This window comes from Mercenaria mercenaria, chromosome 14, assembly GCF_021730395.1.
Source record: "Mercenaria mercenaria strain notata chromosome 14, MADL_Memer_1, whole genome shotgun sequence".
In the NCBI taxonomy this organism is placed as follows: domain Eukaryota; kingdom Metazoa; phylum Mollusca; class Bivalvia; order Venerida; family Veneridae; genus Mercenaria; species Mercenaria mercenaria.
This window is the reverse complement of record NC_069374.1, coordinates 43,715,609-43,728,083: the sequence shown is the minus strand read 5'-3', so window position 1 is coordinate 43,728,083 and position 12,475 is coordinate 43,715,609. Positions and strand designations below refer to the sequence as shown.

At 39.4% G+C, this 12,475-nt stretch overlaps 1 protein-coding gene across 2 annotated transcripts in view; it reads right to left on the bottom strand.

The window, feature by feature from the left end:
- Positions 1 to 12,475, bottom strand: part of LOC123527352 (uncharacterized) — a 43,889-nt gene that overhangs the window by 27,648 nt on the left and 3,766 nt on the right. The window lies entirely within an intron of this gene.

Genomic DNA, 12,475 nt, shown 5'->3' with positions numbered 1-12,475 from the left:
TATACAACCGCACATGAAGTCCACTCCACGAGTGAGCTCAACCGTGTCAATATCGTATATAAATCGTATTGAATTGTGTGAAACCGTTCCCAAGTCCTACATCTAACACCCGGATTAACACTCGAATGTCACACGATCACCGTACGATTCACACGAGTGTACACACGGTTTTATAAGATCGCCATACGACCAATACGGTTTCATACGATCGCCATACGACCAATACGGTTCATGTACGAATTATACATGGTCAAGTACGACCAGACACGGTCTCTACGTCTGTACAAAGCTCGTGTATGATCATACAGCACTCGAACACAACAGAAAACACAACTACCTGCTGCCACCTTGAAACAACAGAGTACTTGCTACATAATGCCTCCAAAGAAGAAGGTCCCCAAAAGAATCCCCATGGAAGATTCTCCCAGCGAGAATACAAAAAGGGTCACCAAGGCCCTCCGACCACTTCAACCTGTTGACCCTGTCGACCCTGATGAGCTGCAGGACCCGCTGGCACCACCTGACGAGATACCCAGAGATTCAGACTCGGATGCCAGCTCAATGGGCCCTCCAGGAACTGCTGCACCCTCGAAACAAAGGTACATTTTACATTGCTTCACATTTTTATTTATTTATATATTTATTTATTTTTAATCTTTATCTATGTAACATGGAGTAAATATTGATATCAATGATTCTCAGTATGTAGATATTATTTTTGACAAATGGACAACTGTACTATAATTGTTTTAACTTAAATAAATTAACAGTATGTTTATTCAGTTTATTAATTTTTTTTTGTCTAATTGCAGAACCATCCAGCGCATCACCCGAAAACTCACCGATGCCGAGGAAGTCGATGTGATAGAGTGGATCCAGGCTAACCCCAGTATTTTCAACAAGGCGCATGCTGATTACAAAAACACGAAGAAGCGGGACCAGTTGTTCGCCGACAAAGCCAACCAGCTTGGAGAGGGGTTGACCGGACAGGACTTATACAAATGGTATCTTGGGCAGCGTACGGCGTTTACAAAGTTGATCAAGCGTCCGGCCAGTGGCAGTGGTACAGTCTTGATGACCGCCCGACAGCAGTGGGTGGTAGAGAGCATGTCCTTCCTTAAGGGGCATTGTACATCGATCCCCGTACGGAAAGGTGTGGATGTGAGTATTTTTTTAAAAATATTTGTTCTTTTTTAAATTTTATTTTGTTTATTAATGAAGAATGTAACTGTAAGAATAATGTATGTAACCAACCCGTTTGATTTTTGTTAATAAAATATGATATTTGTCTTTTTGCAGTTGACTGCTGCCAGGAAGAAGCGGTACGGCGATGCACCCTCACAGAACATACCAGCCTCAGACCCAGCTGCACCAGAAGATGCACCGTCTACACCTTCTACAGCTTCAGTCCACTCAGATTCAGATCTGCTAGAAGAGAGGGAAGCTGTAAGTATTATTAACCACAGAATTTTTTCAGCAACTTTGAACATATGTAAAATATAAATTGTCGATCGCATATTGTAGCCAAAGTATTAACTGGCCTGCATAGCTCAGTGGATAATGCGCTTGCCGTGTAATCCATAGTTCGATCCCGGGTCGGGGCACACACATATATGCCAGTCATATTGCAGCATAATGCTGACTGACAAATCAAGGCTACGTCCGGCATATTTTTTAAATAAATCTACCAACAAATATTTTAGAATCAATGAATTTTAGAGTAAATTAAGTAATAAATATTTGAGAAAGTTATTTAAATATCTTACTTTAATAGCTATGTTTTGATTTCTTTACAGTTTACACAGGAGTTGAGACAACTGAGGCAAGAAAGGACTGACGCGGCAGCTGTCACCACAGACAACTGACACACCTAATGCGCCAAAATGACGCCATCTCTCCGGGATCAGTTCATGACCGAAACCCTTGCCTCCGCCGTGCGTTATGTGGACCTCTCCAGGAGCAGACCAAGCAGCTGCCACCCAGCAGCTTCCCTCTGTACCAGCACAGCAGCATCAGCCCATCCTCCAGGACTTCAGGACCCCTCAACGCCCAATGCACCAGGCACAGCAGCAGCCACCACAGTATGCCCAGGACCACGCACAGCAACTGAATCCCCCCACCACTGAGACAGAGAGACGACACTTCTTCACCACACTTCAAGGCTGCTATCCAGATTTTACTGGATCTTCATGTCCACCACCAGCCCCTACCTATGCAACACTAACTGTTCGTCGCACCCCAACAGCCACAGTGACCACAGATGGTATCATTGCAGGTGCTGCTGCTGCTGCAGGAATACCTTCATTTTCTACTACCACCGTCCAAAGTCCCACCGTGAGCACACCACAGATGGCCAGTACACCCACCACTCAGCCTGCTGACGCAAGTCAGAACATGTCTTCGTTTATGAGGGATATGATTCAGGACGGTGACGAGACTACATCATACTGAACCAAGACACCAAGAACTGTTTCCGGGAATTTGTTATTATGGCAATTTTTAAATGATTTTTAATCAAGGAGTTTAATTTGAAATTATTATAAGACAGTCATTGGAGTCTAATGACTATTTTGTGTTGTTTAAAAAAAATTTAAATGATTATGCTGACAAACATGATGCTGATGTTGTGATTTTGATTGTCATATTTTTTTTCAAGTGGTTAAACTTAAAATAAAGTTTATTGTTGAAATGTAAAACATGTATTTCTTTTTCGTTGAATATTATAAAATATTTAGGAAGTAGTTCTTTTATAACGGGGAGATTTCTTTGAAATAAGATTGGCTTTATTATAAATGCACTGCTTATTATTAAAATATTTTATTATTATCACTTTGCAAAAATAAAATTAAAGGTTCCCATAGAAAAAAATAAGATGTACCTTTATAAGCGAGCAGTGGTTATTTTTCTTAGATATTTTCTTTGAAATAACATTTGCTCCCTTATAAAGGTACATCTTATCTTATTATTCATTTTTCCCTTTGAAGAAATAACTACTTTGTCCCTTGGTCCAGTTAGGAAGCTGTACTCTTATCAAAACCACTTTGAGCTCAAAAAGTGCTATTACACTTTCCAAACACGATATCTAGCAAATGTAACTGTGTATAAAGAAGCAAAGAACATCAAACTGACTGTATATACAAATATTTTATCCCAAGATTACGCGTTGCTTTTTCAAAGCGGTGTTTAATCTGGGGCTTACATATTTGTAATCATGCCTATAGACGACATTGGCATTTAAAGAATTAAACCATATGATGGCAATCATAGAACTTTTGGATTGTTCTTGCAGGATTATATTTTATACTGGAAAAAGGTTAAATTTTATTTATTGTATAACGTTTAAAAGCAATTCAACACTTACTTAACTCTTTTGACACTAATTTATTAAAATCTCTTTGAAGACTTGAAAAAAAACCTGCTAAACTTTCAAATCATGATATCTAGCAAATCAAATATGATTGTATGTATAATGAGTCCGAGCATTTAGATTCCAATATCAATTCATGAAATGATATACAAAGGTTACTAGTCTATATCAACTGAAAAAGTCACCAGTCTATTATATCATCTGTTCTTGCCATGGAACCGAACCAGCTTCCGACATGAAGTAATCCCTGAGGTAGTTTCTTTGTTGCTTTCCAAGGTTGTGGTCTACGTTGCGGCCAGCATGTCCTCCTGCGTCCACTAGTTGACTCTCCTCTCGCCATACCCCGGGTACTAGGGCATGGTTTTGGTCCTCATGGTCTGCATTGGCTGGTACACCAGGGTAACGTATCCTCAAAAGGTTGTGCAACATGACACAAGCAAGGACTAGGGACTTCACACTTTCTGTTTTCTTATAAACTGTTGCATTCAACAGACATTGAAATTTGTTGGCCAATATTCCGAATGCATTCTCCACCACCCTTCTGGCACAAGACAGCCTGTAGTTAAATATGCGCTCATCGTGGCCAAGGCCCATCCTTGAGTAGGGTTTCATCATCCATGTCCTCAAGGTAAATGCTTCGTCTCCCAGGAAGAAGTAGGGCAGGTTTTCCGTAAGGCCTGCAGTGGCTCTGGATCAGGGAAGCCTAGCTCACCTCCTTCCACCAATTCCCTTAATTCAGATTCCGCCACTGATACCCATATAAACTTGTAGTCGGCATCTGCCAATGCCAGAAGGATCATGGAGAAGAAGCCCTTGTAGTTGTGGTAGAGTGATCCAGAATTTGGTGGGGCCTTGATAGGAATATGCTTGCCATCCAGGGCACCACAAGCATGAGGGAAATTCCACTTGGTGTTGAACCTGGTACTGACTTCCCTCCATTCATCTGGCTCAATAAGTGGTGGCATAACTTCGGCTTGGAATGTGTCGACTATAGCCTCCAGGACTGTCGGTATGAATGTTGAGATTGTGTTGTCTGCTACCCGGAAACTGTACATCAACTCTCTGAATGTAGCACCAGTGGCCATGTGTCTGAGTGTGATTGCAAGCTTCAATCCAGGGTCCAATGGCTCTCTGAAAATAAAATAAATAAAAGTAAAAAATTATTAATCATCGACATGTGTTTTACAATTCTCACATTTAGATTTATTATTGGATATGTTGCTATTCCCTGAAAAATAGATATTATTGTTTACCTCCAATTGGTTGTTTTCTTGGTTATTTGTGGCCCGACACGTCTCACAAACTCCTGAAAAAAGTCAGCATCAACACGGAGGAAGTTTTTGTAACACCTGGGGTTCTCTCTGTTTAGTTCATGTAACAGAGTATCATATTGACCAAACATGACCCTTCTTTTGAGCAATTCTCTTGTCCAAACTTGCCTCCTTCTTCTTCTCCTTCTGTTGGCTTGTTCTTGTCTCCCCTCACGCCTTCTGGCCAAAATAATCTCAATGTCTATCAGTCTTATCATGATTTCTAATTCCCTTATTCTGTCATCTGCCATTTTAATAACTTCTCTGTTGAAAGTTCGAAAATTTATGAAGCCAAGCCATCAAAACGAGTCAATTTATATCAAAACATACACGAATGTGTGATAATTCGAGCATAACTCGAACAAAAGTCGGTGGGACCGTATGTAAACCCTGTAAATGTCCAGTTAATCGAGTAAAAGTCGTGTTTAATCGTACTAGGCCGTAACAGACCGTACTATACCGTACTTGGAACCGTACAACAATCGTATGAAAATCGTTTTGCAAATCGTGTTCCAACCGTGACAAACCTTGCTTGACCGAGTATATCCGTGCTTTGTTCGTACATACTCGTGCTACATTCGAGTCTAAATCGTACCAACTCATCCCCAGGCACGGTTGGAGCTCAATACTCGTACCAGTCAACCCGTGTATAACCGAGTATACCGTATTGGAACCGTGTGCCCAACCGTGTTCTGTGTGAGACAGGCTTAAGGCACCATAACTCTTAACAATTATTAAGAATAGGGCTGTAACGAGTATGCGAGTACTCGGATATCCACGAATTTGACCAAAAGTTCGAGTACGGATATTCGTCATTGTCGAGATCGTGGATCGCGATCTTTTTCATAAATACATGTCATACGTAAAATTATATCAATAAAACTAAATTAAAGCCACATTAAATGTGTTCAATGCATTTTTTGCACATCTAAGACGATTACGCGTTGTCAGATTCTAAACCGGATGTAAACAAATATCTTAGGCAGAGTTAGCATCCGTTTTTTTTTTCGAACTAAAATTAATTTGAAATCTGTCAAAACAGTGGATGAACATTTATTATTTGAGAAATTAAATTCAATAAAAAGCTAGATACAAAACTTCTTTCCAACAAATAAGGTTTCCTTATCAAAAAATCCGAAATTAATACTAGATATTGGGATCTTAATGCCCGACGTCATATCGTTCATCTGCAAGAATGACTGAACATTACAGCAGTTCACCCGCGAAACCTGACTTTGATTAATGAGCAAAACATTAAACATAAGTCAAAACCATTAAATTGAGCACTATGAGAACTGAAAAGTTTAGATTCCATAAAGAAAACGGTACTTATATAACAGTCTTGCATTTTTGTATCATTATAAGTTGTGACTGGTGATCCGTGGTTCGATCTGTGAATCGTCAGCCCCGACTCGCAGATCGGATCGGATCGCCACTGGTCTGACGATCCACTGCCCTAATTAAGTAGGGACCTGCGCATGACACTCCGTCTCATGATGGTGTACAATTGTGCCAAGTTACATTGAAATCCCTCCATGCATGAAGAAGAAATGCACCGGACAGTCATTTTTGCATCTGACCTTTGGCCTCCAAGTGTGACCATGACCTTACACCTAGGAACCTGGTTCCTGTGCACCACACTCCGTCTCATAGTGGTGAACATTTGTGCCAAGTTATACCAAAATCCCTCCATGCAGTAAAAAGAAATGCTCTGGACAAAGTTTTCAGTTTTGTATCCTTTGACCTGTGTGACCTAGACCTTAGATCTAGGGACCTGGTTCTTGTGCTCATCTGTTTCACGATTATGAACAATTGTTACATCAAAATCCCTTTATGCATTTAGAAGATATGCTCTGGTCAAAGGCATTCTTGAATTTGACCTTTGACCTCTGTGACCTTGACCTTAGACCTAGGGACCTAGTTCTTACGCATGACACTCCATCTCATGATGGTGAACAATTCAGTCAATTGTGCCAAGTTTCATCAAAACCCTCCATGCATCAAGAAGATATGCTCCGGACAAAGTCTGTGGACCCCGCCCGCCTGCAAGGGGCGTTCCCAAAATACGCCCAGTTCTTCAAAACGGAGGGTATAACAAGAGCTGTCACAGGAGACAGCGCGCTCGACTATTTCAATACTGGATAGTGAAACTGGGCACATCTGAGGAAACTAGAGCTGTCACTGGAGTGTTTAATGACTCCAATTGTGGATGAAGATATTGCACAATAGCCTGAGTCTATGTCAAAAATATCACCTTAAAGTAATAAGAGAGGTAAAATGTATGAAAACACTATTTAAGTATATCCTAAGCAAAAAGGGGCATAATTCTTTAAATATTGGTGCCAGAGTTATGCAGCTTGTGTCATATAGTGTGGGTGATGATGCTGAACAACTATTTTAAGTCTGAATCAAATCCATTCAGTAATAACAGAGACAGAGTGAAAGTGCATCAAAACTTTAACCTAAAATTCTAAGTAAAAAGGGGGAATAATTAATGAAAAATTGGTCCCTGAGTTATGCGCCTTGTGTCATATGATAAGGGTAATAATGTTGAACAATTGTTTAAGTTTGAATCAGATCCATTCAGTAATAACAAAGATAGAGTGAAAGTGCATAAAACTTTAACCTGAAATTCTAAGTAAAAAGGGGAATAAATCATGAAAAATTGTGCCGGAGTTATGCATCTTGTGTCATATGATGTGTGTGATGATGCTGAACAACTATTTTAAGTTTGAATCTAATCCATTCAGTAATAACAGAGGTAGAGTGAAAGTGCATCAAAACTTTAACCTGAAATTCTAAGTAAAAAGGGGGAATAATTCATGAAAAAATGGTGCCAGAGTTATGCACCTTGTGTCATATGACGTGGGTGATGATGTTGAACAACTATTTTAAGTTTGAATCAAATCCATTCAGTAATAACAGAGATAGAGTGAAAGTGCATCAAAACTTTAACCTGAAAATCTAAGTGAAAAGGGGGGATAATTCATGAAATACTGTTGTCAGAGTTATGGCCCTTATGTCAGATGATGTGGATGATGATGAGGAATAAATATTTCAAGTTTGAATCGAATCCATCAAGTAATTACAGAGATAATATGAAAAAAGAGAAAGTGCACCAAAACTTTAACCAAGGTGGGGACACGAAAAGACGCCGACGCCGACACCGGGGCGAGTAGGATAGCTCTCCTTATACTTCGTATAGTTGAGCTAAAAAGGAGAAAACTGAATAAAGGGAGATAATTAAAGCAAGGGAAATATCATTAAGCGTGATTTTTGCCTCTATCATCATGATCATTTTGTGAAGTTTCATTGAAATGCAAGTAATGTTCCTGACAAGCCTTCTTTTGTATAATAAAGGGAGATAATTCAAAAATAAGGTAAAGTAGAGTTATGGTTCTTTGACACTGCACTTCCCATCAATGGCCTCTATCATTTAGTGAAGATTCAAAACAGGAAATGTCTATCAGCATGACCGTCGTGCCAATTATTTTTCTTATCTAATAACTGAACTGAACAGGGGAAAATATTAACTTTTTTCACCCAGGGCCACCTGGTCCCCTAACTTTTAAAAACTAGGGGCCCAGACCAAAAGTTAGGGGCCCAGTTAATACGGTCAGGTATCTGTAGTTAAATATTGCATTTCAGGTTGCTCTCATACAAACCGGGTACATGTATGTTTAGTGAATTAATTAAACTTAAATAACTGAACTGAACAGGGGAAAATATTAACTTTTTTCACCCAGGGGCCACCTGGGCCCCTAACTTTTAAAAACTAGGGGCCCAGACCAAAAGTTAGGGGCCCAGTTAATACGGTCAGGTATCTGTAGTTAAATATTGTATTTCAGGTTGCTCTCATACAAACCGGGTACATGTATTTCAGTGAATTATCAACATTTACAGGGGATTAATTGATATAAGCTAATGCTTGTTTTATGTAATTGTACAATTGTATTTAATGGAAATTAAATTAAAACCTTTCAAGACTCAACAGGTTAAAATAAACATATTCAAAATCCATTCAACATGTGACAGTGTTTAACTTTTGTTTCAACTTTTAATGTTTCTCATGTCCCCCAACAGCCTGGAGAAGACAGTGTCCTCATCAAGGTCACTGTCCACCTCGGACTCATAATCAGAGTCCTCGTCTGATCCTGGTGCCCCTTTGGAAGTGACAGATTCTAAAACATCCTCAGGTTGGACCACCTCAGGCTCCTCCTCAGACAAACTGGCTTCGCGTACATCACACATAGGGCGCCGCCATTACAAGGAAGATAACTCACATCGGCGTGGTATGTCTAAAGTTCGACCAAGTTTTAGCTTTCCAAAAAGCAAGCAGTTCATCGGCATCTCTACACAAGTTGTGTAGATTAAGTTTGTGGTTCAGATAATAATGAGTGAAACAGTGAAATACGATGGCCACTTTTGCGAATCACGCCTTCAAATATTGCGCCACATTGGGAGGAAACACTGCGCCGCACATGGGGCCGCATGCATATGGCGTCGCAGTTTAAACGAGTCCGGTATAGACCGGTAAAACAGACTTTCTCTTGACAGACCTCCATTTTTAAATGGAGTCGACTACGTTTCGAATGATTCATACTATTGCAATTAGGGCTGTCATCGATAGAAACGATATCGATGTATCAACGATTTTTTTTGTCGATCGATTATCGATTCCCATTTTCAAAAATCGATATTTTACAGGGAGAAAAAACTATCCAAAGAAACACTCAGACCCTAAAAAACAACTTAAGTTCACAAAGTTGTAAATTTGGATGAATGCAAAAAAGGAGTGAAGGCAAAATAAAAATGAAAGATGTTATTAATTTTTATGTATTTCTTTTATTTCATAAATACAAATACAACATAATCAAACAGAAATATGGAAAGTAGGCAATAAAACTTAAAATAGCATTTACAGGAAGGTATATAGTATTATATGAACAAATACGTCGTTAATCTAACTTAATAATCAATATATCGATGTATCGTCGATATTTGTCTTCTGATATATCGGTATCGTCGATACGCCTAAGACCCTATCAATGACAGCCCTAATTGCAATCCATTTCCCAGTAGACGTAAACACATACCAGACAGGGAGACTCATTATAGACCTTTCAGTTCCCAAGAGAACTATGAAAAAATGAAAAGATGCAAAAAACAAGAGGACCATGATGGTCCTGAATCGCTCACCTCTTCCCACATGATCCAGTTTTGAGTATGACATCGTTTTTTCTATAATTTGACATAGTGACCTAGTTTTTGAGCTCATGTGACCCAGTTTTGAACTTGACCTAGATATTATCAAGATAATAAATTTTGACCAATTTTCATGAAGATCCATTGAAAAATATGGTCTCTAGAGAGGTCACAAGGTTTTTCTATTAATTGACCTATTGACCTAGTTTTTTAAGGCACGTGACCCAGTTTCAAACCTGACCTAGATATCATCAAGGTGAACATTCTGACCAATTTTCATGAAGATCCATTCAAGGGTATGGCCTCTAGAGAGGTCACAAGGTTTTTCTATTTCAAGACCTACTGACCTAGTTTTTGATCGCAGTTGACCCAGTTTCAAACTTGACCTAGATATCATCAAGATAAACATTCAGACCAACTTCCATACAGATCCCATGAAAAATATGACCTCTAGAGAGGTCACAAGGTTTTTTCATTATTTGACCTACTGACCTACTTTTTGACGGCACGTGACCCACTTTCGAACTTGACCTAGATATCATCAAGGTGAACATTCTGACCAATTTTTAAGAGATCCATTCACAAGTATGGCCTCTAGAGAGGTCACAAGGTTTTTCTATTTTTAGACCTACTGACCTAGTTTTTGATCGCACATGACCCTGCTTCGAACTTGACCTAGATATCATCAAGATGAACATTTTGACCAATTTTCATGCAGATCCCATGAAAAATATGACCTCTAGAGAGGTCACAAGGATTTTCTATTATTTGATCTACTGACCTAGTTTTTGATCGCACGTGACCCAGTTTCGAACTTGACCTAGATATCATCAAGTTGAACATTCTGACTAAATTTCATGCAGATCCCATGACAAATATGACCTCTAGAGAGGTCACAAGGTTTTTCTATCATTTGACCTAATGACCTAGTTTTGGACCGCACGTGACCCAGTTTCAAATTTGATTTTGATATCATCAAGGTGAACATTCTGACCAATTTTCATGAAGATCCATAGAAAAATATGGCCTCTAGGGAGGTCACAAGGATTTTCTATTATTTGACCTACTGACCTAGTTTAGGACCGCACGTGACCCAGTTTCGAACTTGACCTAGATATCATCAAGATGAACATTCCGACCAATTTTCATGCAGATCCCATTAAAAATATGACCTCTACAGAGGTCACAAGGTTTTTCTATTATTTGACCTACTGACCTAGTTTTTGAAGGCACGTGACCCAGTTTCGAACTTGACCTAGATATCATCAAGGTGAACGTTCTGACCAATTTTCATGAAGATCTTGTGAAATATATGGCCTCTAGAGAGGTCACAAGGTTTTTCTATTTTTAGACCTACTGACCTAGTTTTTGAAGGCACGTGACCCAGTTTCGAACTTGACCTAGAAATCATCAAGGTGAATATTCTGACCAATTTTCATGAAGATCTTGTGAAATATATGGCCTCTAGAGAGGTCACAAGGTTTTTCTATTTTTAGATCTACTGACCTAGTTTTTACCGGCACGTGACCCAGTTTCGAACTTGACCTAGATATCATCAAGATGAACATTCTGACCAACTTTCATGCAGATCCCATGAAAAATATGACCTCTAGAGAGGTCACAAGGTTTTTCTATTATTTGACCTACTGACCTAGTTTTAGATGGCACGTGACCCAGTTTCGAACTTGACCTAGATATCATCAAGGTGAACGTTCTGACCAATTTTCATGAAGATCTTGTGAAATATATGGCCTCTAGAGAGGTCACAAGGTTTTTCTATTTTTAGACCTACTGACCTAGTTTTTGATGGCACGTGACCCAGTTTCGAACTTGACCTAGAAATCATCAAGATGAACATTCTGACCAATTTTCATGAAGATCTTGTGAAATATATGGCTTCTAGAGAGGTCACAAGGTTTTTCTATTTTTAGATCTACTGACCTAGTTTTTACCGGCACGTGACCCAGTTTCGAACTTGACCTAGATATCATCAAGATGAACATTCTGACCAACTTTCATAAAGATCCCATGAAAAATGTGACCTCTAGAGTGGTCACAAGCAAAAGTTTACGGACGGACGCACGGACGGACGACGGACACCACGCGATCACAAAAGCTCACCTTGTCACTTTGTGACAGGTGAGCTAAAAACACCGAATTATATTTTTTTCACCCTGGTCACCTCCTGGGCCCCTAACTCGCGATTTTTAGGCGCCCAGCCGATTTTTTTGGTCGCACTGGGCGACTGCTAATATTTTCCCCTGATACAACCTTTATTTCAGTATTGTTATTGTTGTGTCACATTACAAGTCAACTTTTGTTTGTCTTTTGAAAGTGTCTATTAAATTTTTTCTAGTATCTCTTCAGTGAAAGACTCTCAGACACTCAACGGTCACTAAAGCCTTCACTAACTTGTGTTCAGTGTTTTATCACCCGAGGATGTGTTAAATTCGTCATCAGTGTTCGCTGATCTTACCGAATCCTGAGACGTTATCTCAGGCACTTATATTATTGACAAAGCAGAAGCTAGCCAGCTTTTGGTTGTCAGCAGTATACTTTTCAGTGACTTTCTTTGTATAATATTTACTTATAA